Genomic DNA, 19,493 nt, shown 5'->3' on the forward strand with positions numbered 1-19,493 from the left:
ATTATTCTGTCTTTTCGTAGCAAAATCTGCAGAGCTGGGAAGATTGTATCCCTCATATAAATAACATTTAATTGGTTGCAAGAATTTTTGTATAATATTGGAAAATTCTAAGTTTTGAATCCGGCGTCATTTTGTGTATCAGTTCGTAAACCATGTGCCATGGAATCGGTACGTCAAAAATCTCATCCCTACTATTTTGCAATCTATATGGCACGGCTGTCAATTTTTTGGTTCTTAAATGAAACTGGTATACTTCTTTATTTAACCAATTATGGTCTTTAATGCAGGGTCGACAGACAAGTTCCTTACTTTTTCCCCCTTCCACTTTCTTCTTCCATTTTTGTGGTAATGCTACATTTAGTTGGTTGTAATTTTGGGTAGAGCAGACATTTCCATGTTTTAGTTAGCTGCATGTGTGACATAACTCCACCAGTCCTATTTATATATAATTTATGAAGATTATACCTTTTGAACATTTTCATTTAAAAATTACCTTTCTTTATCAATTAGTATTTTTGAGTTTAACCACAATATTTGTTGTATTAATTGTTCTGTGTTTTCTGGTGGATTAAACTGAAATTGCAACATTCCATGGCTTGTTTTAAAAATAGCGATATTTGGGAGATGATTTCCTTTTCAAATAACTGAAAGTGAGAGGTTGTAATCTGAATAAATGGATAAAAGGCCATTCTTGAACATAGGGTGAGACATTTTTACTAATTTGCTTGAGAACCAGTTTGGATTTAAGTATAACTTTTGTTTGACTGAAGCCTTTAGTGAGAGGTCTAATGCTTTAATATTTAATCATTTCTGCCCTCCAAATTCATATTCATTATACAAATAGGTCTGTTTAATTTTGCCTGGCTTGCCGTTCCACATAAAATTGAAACATTTTCTCTCAAATAATACAAAAAAAACGGTTTGCTAGGTGTAGGCAAGACCATAAGCAAATAGGTAAACAGGGATATGTTTAGAGTTAATCAGGGTGATTTTTCCACAAATAGACATGGTAGCAAGATCATATCTATTTTTACAATTTATTGTAGTGAGAAAATGTATTTATTTCGGGATATGTATACCGAGTATATCCACATCACCATCAGACCATTTCATTGGTAAACTACACGATAATGTAAAAGTTGTATTTTTTAGAAAAATCCAATACCTAATAATTTGGTTTTAATCCAGAGAGGTTAGAAAAATTATCTATATCATCTATTTTGGTATTTTATTAGGATACCCATTAGCTGCAAATGCAGCAGCTACCCTTCCTGGGTTCCACACAAAATATGAAACATAATACAGAACGAGATAATACAGAACATCAACAGACAAGGACAGCTCAAGGAAGGAACTACATAATTTTTTTTAGGCACATGAAGCCTATATATCAATGCATACACACAAATTATCTAGGTCAAGTAGGGGAGAGGCGTTGTGCCGTGAGGTGTTGCTTTATCTTTTTTTTAAAAACAGTTTTGCTGTTTATTTGAGCAATATGAGATGGAAGGAATTTCCATGCAATAAGTGCTCTATATAATACTATACACTTTCTTGAATTTGTTCTGGATTTGGGGACCGTGAAAAGACCCCTGGTGGCATGTCTGGTGGGATAAGTGTGTGTGTCAGAGCTGTGTGTAAATTGACTATGCAAACAATTTGGGATTTTCAACACATTAATGTTTCTTATAAAAACAAGAAGTGATGCAGATAGTCTAACCTCAACTCTTAGCCAAGAGAGACTGGCATGCCTAGTATTTATATCAGCCCTTTGATTTCAATGAAGAGCAGAACGTGCTGCTCTGTTCTGGGCCAGCTGCAGCTTAACTAGGTATTTCCTTGCAGAACTGGACCACATGACTGGACAATAATCAAGAGTAGACAACACTAGAGCCTGCAGAACTTGCTATTTGGAGTGTGGTGTCAAAAAAGCAGAGCATCTCTTTATTACGGCCAGACCTCTCTCCATCTTTACAACCATGAAATCTATATGTTTTGACCATGACCGTTTACAATCTAAGGTTATACCAAGTAATTTAGTCTCCTCAACTTGTTCAACAGCAACACTATTCATTAGCAGATTCAGCTGTGGTCTAGAACTTAAGGAATGATTTGTACCAAATACAATGCTCTTAGTTTTAGAGATGTTCAAGACCAGTTTATTACTGGCCACCCATTACAAAACAGACTGTAACTCCTTGTTAAAACTTCTTGCTCCTACTTGAGACGCAGACGTCTCAAGTAGGCACCTGGAAATGCAAATGCGCTACGCTAAATGCTAAATGTACTCGTTAAAACTCAAACGTTCATTAAAACACACATACAGGGTATTGAATTAAAGCTACACTTGTTGTGAATCTAGCGAACAAGTCAGATTTTTAAAATGCTTTTCGGCGAAAGCATGAGAAGCTATTATCTGATAGCATGCAACACCCCAAAATGCCTGAAGGCGACGTAAACAAAAGAATTAGCGTAGCCGGCGCTACACAAAAACGCAGAAATAAAATATAAAACATTCATTACCTTTGATGATATTCTTTGTTGGCACTCCTATATGTCCCATAAACATCACAAATTGGTCTTTTTCCCGATTAAATCCGTCCATGAATGCCCAAAATATCAATTTGTATAGCCTGTCTGCATCACGAAAAAAGCTCTCTTCCAACGTCATGTTTAAAATTATATAAGTTGCCTATATTCTTTGACAAAACACTTCAACCTACTTTTATAACCCAACATTAGGTATTTGTAAACGTTAATAAGCGATCAAATTGATCACTGGGCGATCTGTATTCAATAGCAGCTACAAAAGAAAACAGTGTCCATTTTTCAATCTTCCAAAATCGATTGAGGTAGGCTGGACGGAATCAAGGATCTATTTGTAATGTCTCAAAGGATTTTTGTCAATGAAAATGACGTTTAAGCTGTAGGAATTGCATCCGTCTCCATATTAAATTTGGTTTCCTTTAAATAATCCATGAAAGGGGCGCATGGATACTTTTTTCAGATTTCAGTGACCAGTTTTTCTTGCGCTTTTCGATGAAACACACGCTCTGTTATAGTCACAGCCGTGATTTAACCAGGTTTAGAAACTTCAGAGTGTTTTCTATCCACACATACTAATCATATGCATATACTATATTCCTGGCATGAGTAGCAGGACGCTGAAATGTTGCGCGATTTTTAACAGAATGTTTGAAAAAGGAGGGGGTAGGATAAAGAGGTTAGGGCTTCAGTGACTTCATTAGCTGATGTTGCTGATGCGTATATGGTGGAATCATCAGCATACATGGACACACATGCTTAATGCCAGTGGCAGGTCATTGGTAAAAATAGAAAAGAGTACAGGGCCCAGAGAGCTGCCCTACAGTACACCACACTTTACATGTGTGGTATACCACACTTTACATCTATGAGGCTGTGGAGGGATCCAAGTTGTGGATCCAAGTTGTGGATTTAAAATAAAGCATGAATCATCAGCTTACAATGACACCTTGACACCTTTGTTTTTAATTAAGCAGTGGATTTCTAATCCCTTGATATTTTAATAGCTAACATTTCGTTGGCCATAATAAATAGATATGCCAATAGTGGACAACCTTGTTTTTCTGAGAAGAAGCCATTACTTACTTTTTAACACCTAAGGTTACTTACTATACATGATTTTAACCCATTTAAAAGAGATTCTCCAAAATGTAAATATTCGAGGCATTTACAGGCCTGGTTTCCCAGATTTGTGTTCTATTGTTTCCAGTACTTGCCTTATATTATCTCCAATGTATCGTCCATGTAAAAAGCATCCATTTTTTTTAATGGATTGGATCTTTCCCATCCTGTTTCAGTAATAATGAAAACAAACCTTCTTGTGAGTGTCTGATAATCTACCATTTACATGGGAGTGGTTAAAACATGCTAATAAAGGTCCTCTGAGTATATCAAAAAACGTTTTGTATACTTCCACTGGTATGCCATCCAGCCCTGGAGTTTTCCCTGCCTTAAAGTCTTTAATTGCATCAAGAAGTTCCTCAACATTAGTCTTTCTGTTCGGCTGTTAATTTTACATTATTAATAGGAAAAAATACATACAATTAGCTTTGGTTAGAGGAGATGGAGGAGGCTGAGACGTATGCTTAAAGTACTTTGCTTCCTCTTTCAAAATATAATTTGGTGAATCATGGGTGACTGTCATTTGTAACAAGTTTCAGTAAATGTATTTTTGGTAGCACATCAATGTTGAAGATTAAAAAATAATTTGGTGCATTTTTCCCCCATGGTATATTACACCTGATCTTTCTTGAATAAGTTCCTCAATTTTTTCCCCCTCTCTAACTTATTTTGAGCCTCTATGGTATAGTTTTTATTGCTGTCGATCTGTTCTGTCAGACATTCTATTTAATTTGTTAGTATGGACTCTTTTGACTGAAATGACTTTTGATTTAAATTAATTGAATTGCATGGCCTCTAAAGGCACATTTAAAAGTGTCCCATATCGTAAGGGGATTTGCTGTACCGATGTTATTTCTGAAAAATTATATTATAAGATCTTCTGTCCTAGTAATCATCCAGTAGGCTTTGATTAAATTTCCAATATCCTCGCCCACGTGGAAGTTCGGTAAGAGTAATGTACAGTTGAAGTCGAAAGTTTACATACACTTAGGTTGGAGTCATTAAAACTAATTTTTCAACCACTCCACAAATTTCTTGTTTACAAACTATAGTTTTGGCAAGTCGGTTAGGACATCTACTTTGTGCATGACACAAGTAATGTTTCCAACAATTGTTTACAGAAAGATTATTTCACTGTATCACAATTCCAGTGGGTCAGAAGTTTACATACACTAACTTGACTGTGCCTTTAAACAGCTTGGGAAATTCCAGAAAATGATGTCATAGCTTTAGAAGCTTCTGAAAGGCTAATTGACATCATCTGAGTCAATTGGAGGTGGACCTGTGGATGTATTTCAAGGAATACCTTCAAACTCAGTTACTCTTTGCTTGACCTCATGGGAAAATAAAAAGAAATCAGCCAAGACCTCAGAAAATAAATTGTAGACCTTCACAAGTCTGGTTCATCCTTGAGAGCAATTTCCAAACGCCTGAAGGTTCCACGTCCATCTGTACAAACAATAGTACGCAAGTATAAACACCATGGGACCACACAGCCGTCATACCGCTCAGGAAGGAGACATGTTCTGTCTCCCAGAGATTAACATACTTTGTTAAGCGAAAAGTGCAAATCAATCCCAGAACAACAGCAAAGGACCCTGTGAAGATGCTGGAGGAAATGGTTACAAAAGTATCTATATCCACAGTAAAATGAGTCCTTTATCGACAGAACCTGAAAGGCTGCTCAGCAAGGAAGAAGCCACTGCTCCAAAACCACCATGAAAAATCCAGACTATGGTTTGCAACTGCACATGGGGACCAAGATCGTACTTTTTGGAGAAATGTCCTCTGGTCTGATGAAACAAAAATAGAACTGTTTGGCCATAATGACCATCGTTATGTTTGGAGGAAAAAGGGGGAGACTTGCAAGCCGAAGAACACCATCCCAACCGTGAAACACGGGGGTGGCAAGCTGGAAAGGGTTACATAAGTAGCTCTAAAAGTCAGTCCACGATGAGACATATTGTGTATAAATGGAGATATCCCTAGGAGTGGCCGTCCTGCAAAGATGACAGCAAGTGCACAGCACAGAATGCTCAATGAGTTTAAGAAGAATCCTAGAGTGTCAGCTAAAGACTTACAGAAATCTCTGGAAGATGCTAACATATCTGTTGACGAGTCTACAATACATAAAACACTCAACAAGAATGGTGTTCATGGGAGGACACCATGGAAGAAGCCACTGCTGTCCAGAAAAAAACATTGCTGCACGTCTGAAGTTTGCAAAAGAGCACTACTGGCAAAATATTATGTGGACATATGAAACAAAAGTTGTGTTGTTTGGAAGTAACACACAACACTATGTGTGGAGAAAAAAAGGCACAGCACACAAACATCAAAACCTCATCACAAATGTAAACTATTGTGAAGGGAGCATCATGGTTTGGGGCTGCTTTGCTGCCTCAGGGCCTTGACAGCTTGCTGTCATCGACTGAAAAATGTATTCCCAAGTTTAGCCTTACATTCTCCTGCAAAATGTCTTGATATCTGTCTGCCAACAGAAGTTGGGTGATGCAACAGGACAACAACCCAAAGGACAGAAGTAAATCAACAACAGAATGGCTTCAACAGAAGAAAATACGCCTTCTGGAGTGGCCCAGTCATTCCTGACCTCAACCCGATTGAGATGCTGTGGCATGACCTCAAGAGCCGTTCACACCAGAAATCCCAAGAATATTGTGGAACTGAAACAGTTTTGTAAAGAGGGATGGTCACATACTTTTACTTCCCACTGTATATCCACTAGTTCCAATATATCCATGACATCCTGTGCCTGAGTGTGATAGTTTATAGTGTGATTTCCTTTACGGTCCATTGCGGTTTTTAAAACAGCATTATAATCTCCCACCATAATAATAGTCTTGTATTGCTTGCAGGTAGATAATGTATTATATATATATATATATATATATATATATATATATATTTTCAAAGAAGAGTGGATCATCATTATTTGGTCCGTAAAGGTAAATGAGACATATGTGTTTATGGTCCAATAACATATTTAAAATCATGCATCTACCTTGAGGATCTAGTTGGACAATTTGCACATTCGGATCAATATTACTGTTAATTAATATCATCACCCCTTTTGAGTTTCTTTGCCCATGGGAGAAATATACTTCACCACCATAGGGCCTTTTTTCAGACAACTTCATCTAAAATTGTTGAATGAGCTTCCTGTAAACAATAGATATTATATTCCTTCTCTTTGAGCCAGGTTAATATTGTTCTTTTCTTATTATCTCCTAAACCATTACAATTAAAACTGGCTATACTTATTTCACCATTTACAATAATGATATACAAGTTTCAAATCTATTTATCATAATATATGTTTGTAAACGTTGCATTAAAAATAACAGTGATTGAGTGTCCATAATAGCTGTACCATGATATTTGCATTGCTACTAAGTAACCTTCCAATTGTTCTCCACTATTGCACCCACTAAAGCCCCTCCCATCCCTAGTTGGGTTGTCATCCCAGTGACCGGCAGATCATCCCTGTCCCCACGGATCCCTAGGCCACCAGAGAGGCCAGGGCCATCCTTTGAAAAGAGCCACCCGCTGAACAGAAGCAGATCAACCGCTAAAAGTATTTCCAATGCTCTTACGTCAGTTTGCTTTATATATAGCTAGTAAGATATATGTATACATATATTCAAAAATCTTGCGTATCTTAATTTCCATCATTAACAATTAATACGTGTAAGAATGTTGGCAAATAAAATAAATGAGGTAATATGTACGTGCAGGTAGAGTTATTAAAGTGACTATGCATTGATGATAACAACAAAGAGTAGCAGCCGTGTAAAAGAGGGGGATAGTCTAGGTGGCCATTTGATTAGATGTTCAGGAGTCTTATGGCTTGGGGGTTGTCAAGTAATTATTTAATCAGTGTTCATAAATTCCAATTATATTTATCTGTCTGATACCCAGAGTTTGTAAAGTTCTGGTCTTAAATAAAACAGACAGAATTCCCAGCTCACAATTGATCAATTGATCAGGTTCCAATTTATTTGCGAGAGCTCCAAAGTTTTCACAAATCCATTCCTTCTTATATCATCCTAAACTACACACACACATACACACCAACATGGATTTCTCACGAGTCTAACCACAGTTTATACAATAACTTTACACAATAACTCTGGAGGAGCCCTCCATGTCCTCTCTTATTTCCACATACATTCCTTTCTTCCTAGGTCCAAGCCATATAACCCCTTCCTAATGGACAAACATTATTTAATACTACAAGAAAGACAGGGTAGAATTCTTGCCAGTTATAGTGCAGTATACCTCATTTAGTCATTATTGATAAAAATCCCATAACAGGGGTAGAAGCTGTTTAGAAGCCTCTTGGACCTAGACTTGGCACTCGGTATCGCTTGTCATGTGGTAGCAGAGAGAACAGTCTATGACTAGTGTGGCTGGAGTCCTTGACAATTTTTAGGGCCTTCCTCTGACACCGCCTGGTATAGAGGTCCTGGATAGCAGGAAGCTTGGCCCCGGTGATGTACTGGGCCGTTCGCACTACCCTCTGTAGTGACTTGCGGTCGGAGGCCGAGCAGTTGCCATACCAGGCATTGATGCAACCAGTCAGGATGTTTTCGATGGTGCAGCTGTAGAACCTTTTGAGGATCTGATTACCCATGACAAATGTTTTCAGTCTCCTGAGAGGGATTAGGTTTTGTTGTTCCCTCTTCACGACTGTCTTGGTGTGCTTGGACCATGTTAGTTTGTTGGTGATGTGGACGCCAAGGAACTTGAAGCTCTCAACCTGCTCCACTGCAGCTCCGAGAATGAGAATGGGGGCGTGCTTGGTCCTCTTTTTCCTGTAGTCCACAATCATCTCCTTCGTCTTGATCACGTTGAAGGAGAGGTTATTGTCCTGGCACCACACAGCCAGATCTCTGACCACCTCCCTATAGGCTGTCTTATCGTTGTCGGTAATCAGGCCTAACACTGTTGTGTCATCTGCAAATGTAATGATGGTGTTGGAGTCATGCCTGGCCATGAGGTCGTGAGTAAACAGGGATTTTTTTAATTTATTATTATTTTTTTCACATTTATTTAACAAGGTACAGTATTTATAACCTAACCCTTTATTTAACCAGGTATGCTAGTTGAGAACAAGTTCTCATTTACAACTGCCACCTGGCCAAGATAAAGCAAAGCAGTGCGACACAAACAACAACACAGAGTTACACATGGAATAAACAAGTGTACAGTCAATAACACAATAGAAAAAAGAAATTCTATGTACAGTGTGTGCAAATGGCCTGAGGAGGTAGGCAATAAATAGGCCATAGTAGCTAATTAATTACAATTTAGCAGATTAACACTGGAGTGATAAATGAGCAGGTGATGATGTGCAAGTTGACATACTGGTGTGCAAAAGAGCAGAAAAGTATATAAAAACAATATGGAGATGAGGTAGGTATATTGGGTGGGCTATTTACAGATGGACTATGTACAGCTGCAGCGATCGGTTAGCTGTTCAGATAGCTGATGTTTAAAGCTATTGAGGGAAATATAATTCTCCAGCTTCAGCGATTTTTGCAATTTGTTCCAGTCACTGGCAGCAGAGAACTGGAAGGAAAGGCGGCCAAAGGAGGTGTTGGCTTTGGGGATGACCAGTGAGATATACCTGCTGGAGCGCGTGCTATGGGTGGGTGTTGTTATCGTGACAAGTGAGCTGAGATAAGGCAGAGCTTCACCTAGCATAACCTTATAGATGACCTGGAGCCAGACTACTAGAGCATACAGGTCGCAGTGGTGGGAGGTATAAGAGGCTTTGGTGACAAAACAGATGGCACTGTGATAGACTGCATCCAGTTTGCTGAGTAGAGTATTGGAAGTTATTTTGTAGATGACATCGCCGAAGTCTAGGATCGGTAGGATAGTCAGTTTTACTAGGGTAAGTTTGGCGGTGTGAGTGAGGGTAAGTTTACTAGGGTAAGTTTGGCGTTTTGTTGCGAAGTAGAAAGCTGATTCTAGATTTGATTTTGGATTGGAAATGTTTAATATTAGTCTGGAAGGAGAGTTTACAGTCTAGACAGACACCTAGGTATTTGTAGTTCTTATTCTAGGTCAGAAGTGTCCAGTGTACTGATACTAGTCAGGCGGGCGGGTGTGGGCAGCGAACGGTTGAAAAGCATGCATTTGGTTTTACTAGCGTTTAAGAGCAGTTGGAGGCCATGGAAGGAGTGTTGTATGGCATCGAAGCTCATTTGGAGGGTCCAAAGGAGTCCAAAGAAGGGCCAGATGTATATAGAATGGAGTCATCTGCGTAGAGGTGGATTAAGGAATCACCAGCAGCAAGAGCGACGTCATTAATATATAGAGAGAAAATAGTCGGCCCGAGAATTGAACCCTGTGGTACCCCCATAGAGACTGTCAGAGGTCCGGACAACAGGCCCTCAGATTTGACACACTGAACTCTGTCTGCGAAGTAGTAGTTGGTGAACCAGGCGAGGTAGTCATTTGAGAAACCATCCACTCCGGAGCCAGGCCCATCCACTCTGGAGCCAGGCCCATCCAATGGGGAGCCAGGCCCATCCACTGGGGAGCCAGGCCCACCCACTGGGGAGCCAGGCCCATCCACTGGGGAGCCAAGCCCATCCATTGGGGATCCAGGCCCATCCATTGGGGAGCCAGGCCCATCCACTGGGAAGCCAGGCCCATCCACTGGGGAGCCAGGCCCATCCACTGGGGAGCCAGGCCCACCCACTAGGGAGCCAGGCCCATCCACTCCAGATCCAGGCCCATCCACTCCGGAGCCAGGCCCATCCACTCCGGAGCCAGGCCCATCCACTCTGGAGCCCATCCACTCTGGAGCCAGGCCCACCCACTGGGGAGCCAGGCCCATCCACTCTGGAGCCAGGCCCATCCACTCGGGAGCCCGGCCCATCCACTGGGGAGCCCGGCCCATCTACTGGGGAGCCAGGCCCATCCACTCCGGAGCCAGGCCCACCCACTGGGGAGCCAGGCCCATCCACTCTGGAGCCAGGCCCACCCACTGGGGAGCCAGGCCCATCCACTCTGAAGCCAGGCCCATCCACTGGGGAGCCAGGCCAAGCCAATCAGAATATGTTTTTTTTCCCACAATAGGGCTTTATAACAGACATAAATACTCCTCCGTTTTATCAGCTGTCCAGGTGGCTGGTCTCAGACGATCCCCCAGGTGAAGAAGCCAGATGTGGAGGTCCTGGGAGGGCGTGGTTTCACGTGGTCTGTGGTTGTGAGGCTGGTTGGACGTACTAGAGGAAGTTTATGGTAGAGAAATTAACATTAAATTCTTTGGCAACAGCTCTGTTGTACATTCCTGTAGTCAGTATGCCAATTACACGCCCCACTCAAAACTCGAGACATCTGTGGCATTGTGTTGTATGACAAAACAAAATAGTGGCCTTTTATTGACCCCAGCACAGGGTGCACACCTGTGTAATGATCATGCTGTTAAATCATCTTCTTGATATGCCACACCTGTCAGGTGGATGGATTATCTTGGCAAAAGAGAAATGCTCACTAACAGGGATGTAAACAAATTTCTGCACAAAATTGAAGAGAAATAAGCTTTTTTGCGGATGGAAAATTTCCGGGATCTTTTATTTCAGCTCATGAAACATGGGTCCAATACTTTACATGTTGTGTTTATGTCTTTGTTCAGCATAAAATAACATAAAGAAATGTTTAGTTGTCCAGCTCTTCTTGGAACATCAGAAGCAGCCATTGTAGTTATTTACCTGTCTCGGATAGACAATGTAACATCGCTTCCATGAAACTAGAAAATAGACTGTCCCCATTTTGAAACGAGGGTGGGAACACAATTGGACAAAGAAGTAGGGCTCCCTTCTTTACAAAGCCAGGGAAAATGAGTCAACCTGCAATGTCCTGGCAGATAGGATAAGTCCAATGTCTCTATTGAACAAGGACAACCATATCTACTCGCTGCTAGCGTGACCATGCAATCTGTGAAACACAAAGGCCACAACAATTGTGGGAAAATTCAAAAATAGAGCTATAGTGTATAATTATGTCTGAAACACCTCTCATCACTCATAATTATGTCTGAAACACCCTCTCATCACTCATAATTATGTAGGGAGACTGGACAACCACCCCTAATAGTGGGTGCATTCGTATGCCCAGCCGTTACTGACGCCCTGCCAGATCTTACACCGCCTGGATAGGTATTTTATGTATCAGTATGTTATAGCAATCTGTCAGTCGATGACACAGTCAATGATGTGGAGCGCAACCATGTGTTGATGAATGCAACGTGACCCTTGTCTAGAGGTGAAGTTTGCCTTTAATGTAATGCAATCAGGAATTTAGTAGAACACGATTTAGACCTGACTGTAATCTCTAATTCTCTCTCTGCCTCCCTCTCTCCCTCTCTCTCTGCCTCTGTCATTCTCTCTCTCTGCCTCCTCTCCCCCTCCCTTTCTCTCTGCCTCCCTCTCTCTCTGCCTCCCTCTCTCCCTCTCTCTCCCTCTCCCTCACACACATACGGTAGGCGTGCCCAACTTCCCAGACTCTTGATCAAGTGCAGAAGAACCATTTGCACAGAAGGCAATTAAAAGCTTTAGTGGTTCCTGCCATCAGATGAGTGGTGTGGGGCCCCAGCCTGATCCCAGATCGCTCCCGGACACTAGCTTATTGGACAGGGCCACTCTGAGCCAGACCGCTCCCAGACTCTAGTTTATTGGACAGAGCCACTCTGACCCAGTGAAATGGCATCAGTAATGCACACCAAATAGACTCCAGGTAGCCTGTGAGAGCCAAGTGGAAGGCATCTGCATGAATCAACAATAAATGATGCTGGCTGTAACGTATGGAGGGGTGCAACTGTCTGCCCCGTAATGTGATGTTCAAATATACTGGTAAACACTTTCCAAATCTGCTGTTAAAGTCAACAAATGAGATTAGAGATAGGATTAAATATCTCCAAATGGTAGACATACTGTAGAATGGTACGGTGATCCTAGGGGGTAAACATGCTTTTAGAATGTAATAACAGTGCACCATAATAGGGAACATTTAAATACTCCAAACATAAAGAATGCTAGAGATGTAGATTTGTTTCAACAGACCATTAAACTCAGGGTTATCTGACATGAGTGGCAACTTTTGAAATGTAGTGACAGTTTGAACACTCTGTTGTGTCTTTGGCTATGCCGGATTAAGTGATATGACATGCTATATAAAATCATTTATCCGTAATTAATATTACCTGATTGAGCTAATCATGTAAATGTTAATAACTAGAGAGTCGGGCACCACTAATTAATATTTATAGAGCTGTTATCTTCCGAATAAACTCTTAAAGACCTAGTAATATTTTACATCAATAGCAGTCAATATTAATCGTCATCTTAATTCAGTCTCATCTGAAAGTTGTAAATTCTTGGTTATCTGAACGAACCCTGGCTAACAAGTTCAACCAGCAATACAAAATTGTGTTTAATTATTTATTTACTAAATACCTAACTAATCACACAGAATTACACATACACATAATTAAATCATAACTTGATTACAAATGACGTCATAAAGGAAAACGTCCCTAGCGGGCGGAACAGATATGACAGCTTGTTACATAAAAGAAAAGGGGATGGGTTTGAGTGAAAGAGCGGGAAGACTGAGGAACTGTGCTATCGTATGTACAGTATCTTATGCATTCTAAATTACCGCCCATTTGGAAAAGGAAAATGCAATAAATATTTACTCTGAGCTGTGCTTCGGTATGTTGGTGGTAGATGGAAGGCCGTGTTGCCCAACCGAGTCCTTCGTCCTTTGAAGAATGTCTCTGCTGGTAAATTGAATACGTTGTAGTAACGTCGTTGTGTGGTAGATGGGATACTCTGTCTGTTCCTTGGGGACCACCAGATGGGGACCATCGTTGTGGTCCCCATCTGGTGGTCGACCCGGGTAGGGTTTCTGCAAATGAAGAAGTCCGCTCCATGGCTGGGCAGCGGATGTCCGGATTGGGATCGCCGTTCCGGACCCGTCGTCTGGTCGTCCAGACTGGAAGATCTGGGCAATAACTTAGGCAGATGTTAACAACGCACACACACTCATGCAATATATCATTACATTTCCTCCCAAATGAGCGGCGTTGTGGCACTAACTGATGGTTGTATGTGGAAGTTGTTTATGGCTCTATCACTTTCTACGTGCCAAAGAAAATGAAACAAAATTAATGAAAACATAAACAAACAAAATATAGTTATGCCACCTTAATCATCTAATTGGACTGTATTTTATCTACGTCCATGGTCTTGGCAAAATGACCCGATCATGGCATTGTTTAATGTCATATCTAGGGCTTTCCTAATTTGCGGGGTGTTGCTTAGGGTACTATCCTAAGTTGATAACTATATGATAAGTCTACAGCTGTAAGGCACTAGTTTTGGGCAGTCTACAGGGATGACCTATGGAGTTCTGAGAAGAAAACTGGTGAGTACTGTAGCTGTAGATTTAAAGGCCTCAAAATAAATGTTCAACTTTACTAAGGCTGGTATTTTGCTCGGACCCTTAAGTGATCCTAGCATAAATCCTAATTGGATGTTCCGTTGTGCATGTGCGTTTATGCTTACACAAGCACACGTCAAGGGAAGGAAACCAAGTATCCTGGCAGATTACAACTTGTTCGGAATGAGTCTGACGTAGTCAGGTAATTTTCAGGTCAATGCCTGGAGGTCAGTCAGAATTGGTGTTGAGAGAGTCTGTAGTGGTTTTACTACCAGTCACTGTCTTCCACTATTGTAGTGGTGGTAGGTATGAAGAAGTATACTTCATAGCTATGTTATCCATGGAGGAGCTAACCTCATGACGGAAATACTCTAAGTATTAAACCAGTTTTACGTGGTGTGATCGTGGTTCATGACTTCTAATAACTTTTCTCCTGAAGGAGGGTTCTATTTCTAGTGGCGTGTGTTAACCATTGGAAGAGTGCAATGGAGATTCCCTTCCCCGTGTTGCACTCTGAGTGACTCCTATGTTGCTATTATCAATAGCAATTTAACTTGTGAGGTTACTAATCCTCTAACTGTTGCTGGACTGACTGTGGTATTGGTACTGGTACTCAAGGGGTCCAGTTGTCTTACCGATTTATTCTGAAATGTTATCCTACAGTAATACACGATTAGAGCATTTTACTAGTTGTCTTGTAGTGACTACTACACATGGCAAGGAATGATTATTGTTGCCATTTGTTTTGGAGGTGGACAAGTCCACTGGACTTCCTTCACGACCAGTGTGGTACGCCTCAGTACTATCTTAGATGTGTTCTAAGATAATCCCCGTCTAGGGGCCTGTCTGCTCCTCGCTGTTCTCAAAGGGGAGTTAACAACTAGATTTGATTTCTGCTCTGGTGCTCATACGGTGTTGTCCGTAGTCTCGACCCCCCCACCGGCCTCAATAAGGCTCATCATGGGTCTGGGCTACTATTCCCATCCTTTGTGTCTCGGGACCCCCCCACCAGTATGTGGTGTTGGTATCCGAGGCGCAAACGAAAGGTTCGGACCCTATGTGCGAGCTGTCAGTGGCTGCTTTATTATGAGAGTGGCTGTAACCTTCCAACCAAATCTCCTGGTGTTTGTGCTTCAACACCCTCAGTGGCTGTCGAGGTCTATCAGTCACCACCGCGTCCGCGTGTGGCAACCTCTTGAGTACCTGCAAACTGAGACGAGGATATCGGTCTGTGATATCGCAAAGTGTTTCACCAGTGGGAGTCATCGGGTCAGTTGCTGGACTGACGCCATTAGTGTCATTGTAAGGGTTGACAGTCCCCCACAAAGCGGAAGGTGTATCCTCGGAAGCAGAGTATACTCTGCGCGGCTGCAGTGCTTGCGGAAGTGTCCGAAGGGAAAGAGAAGTTCATCTCAACTACCGTATTGCACGACTGCAAGGAGGAGGGAAGTTGCTCATTCACAGAGACAGCTGGCTCGAAATCATGACAGGAATGGTCAATCAGATTGGCTGATGGAATGTGTCGAGATATCGTAATATCTCCTTGGATCGGATTCTGCCCCAAGAGGTTTCTAAAAGTATTTTTTACCAAGGGGTGCTTTTAAGAGATACTCCTCATGAATGACTGCGTTGCAGCTAGCGTTAGGGGAAGACAGTGTGGTCAGTGGAGGAGGCACGGTGGCCTGTGACCATTTCTGGTTGGTTTTCCAATCCATCAATGGGAGTAACCGATCCATCAAGTCTGCTCCAAGTAGCAGGGTTACAGTTTCGAGGCTGGTAACATACACAGGGTGAACAAGGGATACGTCCTTGAAGTGTAGTTTCAGCATGACTCTCAATGTGAGAGACGAGGTAGTCTGAGTGACCCCTCGAAGTGTAGTGTCGCATCGTTCCACTTTTAACCAACGTTTAGTTGGTTTCAAAGCCTTTTTGAGATCATCAAACAATGTTTGAGAGATGAGTGATATTGTCGCACCCGAATCAATTAGCGCATGACAAGTTAAGCAGTCCTCCAGGACTGTTTCCAGGTATGGTCGTTTCGATTCGTGTTTAGTGGACATATTCCCCACAAAGTGGAGTGGTCGTTCACAACAACGTGATGTGTCAATTCTGTTCAAGGTGGAAGCAGATCGACTTTTCAGATTTTGAGTGGGCTTGGCTTTAACGAAGCGTTTGTGCTTTTTCTTCGCGACCTTTGTATCAGAGTCTATAGACAAAGCCTGTGGTCTTGTTTCTTGATCAAGCGGGCCCTGGATAGGGTCTCGAGTGAGAGCGGGAGAGATTTTAATTTTAACGTCCTTGCTATGGGTGTTAATTCCTGCGGACCTGGTGTCCGGTAATTCCCTGTCTAGTCCTTGTGACTTATCTTTTACCCTTTCTCAAATGTTTCTCGCTTTAGTTCTTCACGTAGTGGATCTTCTGGAGAACATTGGTCTACGTTTTGATCATCCTTCAACCCTTTGTTACCCTTGTGCTCTGACACTTTGTGTGGGTTGGGTGCAGGAACGTAGTGAACAGGTCGATTGTAGCGGTAGTTGTTTTGATGGCGACGTACTTTACAGCTATTTCGGCCGCGGAGGTTATTGGAATCATGGTTTCATGGTAGAAACTGTTGTTGCGCGTCATCTCTTAATGCTCAAATACCTGATAATTCACCCTCTAACTGGAGTGAGTGCTCCTGGTCAAACTTCAAAACCGAGTGGTCAGGGCTCTTGGCATTGCGAGTTTTTGATGCCTTAAAAGCTGTGCTTGCAAGCTCTCTGAGTTGTAAGATAGTCAAGCCAACGTGGGCTGCAGGGCCCAAGTAGGTAATGAAGGTGGGATACATGTTCGACAGGAACATCTGTTTAAATGGTAACAGGTCTTCGATGCCTGTTTCAGTGAGTAGGCCAAAGTAAGCTGAACGAAGCCTATGATAGTAAGCTTGTGGGTGTTCATTCCGAGCTTGTTTGACCGTGTTAGCCAGTGAGCTAACTTGTTCGCAAGTTGCAGAACCACTGAATTCTAATTTCAAAGCTGTGGCAAGTTTAGCGTAGTCATTTAGCACGTGTTGCTGTTGTAGGCGAATTAACCTTGTCACGTGTCTAATCGACGTGCGCTTCACGTCAGAACCTGTAGCGTTCGGGTAGCCATCCAACACGTCCTCTATGTCAGCTAGGAACGTCTCAGTAATGTTTGGCTGACCTGGAACGGGGTCAAAGATGGGGAAATTCTTGACGAGTTTGTGAAGGTATTCCGCGTCAAGCGGGCGGAGAGGGTTGGCTTCATCCTGTGGGGAAAGTGGGGCCGAAAGGCCAAGAGGAGAAGCCAAGCTTTGGCTTTGTTGGCCAAGAGGTGCCATATTACTCAGTGCCGAATGGCCAAGAGGAGAAGACTGAGGGGCACTTAATGGAGGCAAGGTCTGAAACCTATCGTCTTCACTCCTTTGAGTACAGGGCTCCGGTTGCTTGGATGGATATTAGTGCTGTAGAGCGTGACCATTCTGGACTTCCTCCAGATGATACCTAAGGGTGGTATTCTGCTGCATTGCAGAGTCCACTTGAGCGCTTAGAGTACTGATTTTGGACATGTGAGTGTCGCACTTGCTCCTTTCGGTCTCAAACTTATCTGTCATGGTTTGCAGATAGAGGTCTTGAGTACGGAGCGAGATATTCAGTGAGATTTCTTCCGCTTGCTTAGAAATCAAGATTTCCATCTTCATCACCCGAGTCACTGCACTAGCACACCACCAAAAACCCTGACATTTCCATCCCTAACTATAACATTTTCCGACAAGATAGAACTGCCAAAGGGGGCGATGTTGCAATCTACTGCAGAGATAGCATGCAGAGTTCTGTCTTACTATCCAGGTCTGTACCCAAACAATTTGAGCTTCTACTTTAAAAAATCCCCCTTTCCAGAAACAAGTCTCTCACTGTTGCCGCTTAGTGTAGACCACCCTCTGCCCCCAGCTGTGCCAAAGACACCATTAATGAACAGACTGCCCCCCCATCTATCTTCAGAGCTCGTGCTGCTAGATGACCTAAACTAGGACATGCTTAACACCCCGGCCATCCTACAATCTAAGCTTGATGCCCTCAATCTCTCACAAATTATCAATGAACCCACCAGGTACAACGCAAAATCTGTAAACATGGACACCCTCATAGATATTATCCTAACCAACTTGCCCTCCAAATATACCTCTGCTGTTTTCAACCAAGATCTCAGTGATCACTACCTCATTGCCTGCATCCGTAACGGGTCTGCGGTCAAAAGGCCACCCCTCATCACTGTAAAACGCTCCCTAAAACACTTCAGCGAGCAGGCCTTTCTAATCGACCTGGCCCGGGTATCCTGGAAAGATATTGACCTCATCCCGTCAGTAGAGGATGCCTGGTCATTCTTTAAAAGTGCCTTCCTCACCATCTTAAATAAGCATGCCCCTTTCAAAAAAATTAGAACCAGGAACAGATATAGCCCTTGGTTCTCTCCAGACCTGACTGCCCTTGACCAGCACGAAAACATCCTGTGGCGTTCTGCAATAGCATTGAATAGCACCCGTGATATTCAACTTTTCAGGAAAGTTAGGAACAAATATACACAGGCAGTTAGGAAAGCTAAGGCTAGCTTTTTCAAGTAAGGTAAGTCTGTTTTTGCCTCTTCGTTCGGTGACGTCGATAGACCAGTCGTGGATTAGTAAGGTTCCAAGTAGCTCTAGGTAGCTAGCAGGCCGCGGTTAGCAAAATGGGCCTTCAGCGGACGTCGCGCCTGAGGAATCCTTGGGCAGATTATGTCGGTATTCCAGTCGTAGAGAATCAGCGGGGTTCCGTGCCCCGTACCGGCAGTAGGAGGGGTCCAGATATTGTAGCCCAGGAGCCCTAGCCAGGCTAGCTTCAGGCTAATAGTCACCCGGGATTGCGGTTAGCTAGTTGCGAAGATCCAGATGAAAATGTTCAGAGTTAGGAGAGTTAGGTAGGAATCCGGGGATATGGGGAGAAAAAAAATAGGTCCGTTATGCTCTGGTTTGAGTCAAGATTGTACGAACTGGTGAGAGCTTTCTGAGCTAAAGGTTAGCTGATGACCAGTAGCAGTAGTTTGCTGACTGATAGCTGGTAGGTAGTTAGTGACTAGCTTCAGTTGAGGGATTCCAGATCCGAAGTAAATAGAAATACTTTAGAAAAAAACAGATCCACGCCACATTGGGTGAGGCGGGTTGCAGGAGAGTATTTAGAAGTTGAGGTTTAGGAAAATACTTTTAAAAGATATGCAAAGAAAAATATACATACAAGGGACACGACAGGACAAAGACTGCTACGCCATCATGGATAAGTGTGGAAAAGGTCAAGGGGTCTGAATACTTTCAGAAG

The sequence above is a fragment of the Oncorhynchus clarkii genome, chromosome 22 (genome assembly GCF_045791955.1).
Source record: "Oncorhynchus clarkii lewisi isolate Uvic-CL-2024 chromosome 22, UVic_Ocla_1.0, whole genome shotgun sequence".
NCBI classification, from domain to species: Eukaryota; Metazoa; Chordata; class Actinopteri; order Salmoniformes; family Salmonidae; genus Oncorhynchus; species Oncorhynchus clarkii.